Raw genomic sequence first — 440 nt, 5'->3', positions numbered from 1 at the left:
TAAATAATTTACAATTACTAATTTTAAAGTTGCACTTACTCGTGTAATACTCTGACAGCGTGGGGTGCATGTAAACGCTGTAACTGTAATTTTCAAAGGTGAGTTGGTCGAAGCTCTCATTACTCGGCGCTGGTGTGGGGAGTTGATCTTCACTGCTATTACTGAATGCGGTTATGGATGCGGGAGTAGTGGTGGCAGTTGCCGGCGAAATAGTGTTTGAAGTCATTTTTGCTGCTTTTATTTGTATTTTCTCTGGCGCAATTATGTTTGTACTCAGTAGGAAATATTGGCTCTTCGAAAGTTCTGAGTTCGCTTCATACAGATTATTTGTTTATAACACTGCAAGTAAATAATGTAAATATTTATTTGATTAGTTGAAATAAGTTAGCTTCTCTTGTTGTTACTGTAAATGTGTAAATATGTAAATATGACTTTTATAG

The sequence above is a fragment of the Rhagoletis zephyria genome, unplaced genomic scaffold (assembly GCF_001687245.7).
Source record: "Rhagoletis zephyria isolate East Lansing unplaced genomic scaffold, Rhagoletis_zephyria_1.1 Rzeph_scaffold_25546, whole genome shotgun sequence".
In the NCBI taxonomy this organism is placed as follows: Eukaryota; Metazoa; Arthropoda; class Insecta; order Diptera; family Tephritidae; genus Rhagoletis; species Rhagoletis zephyria.
Note: the sequence above shows the minus strand (reverse complement) of the source record.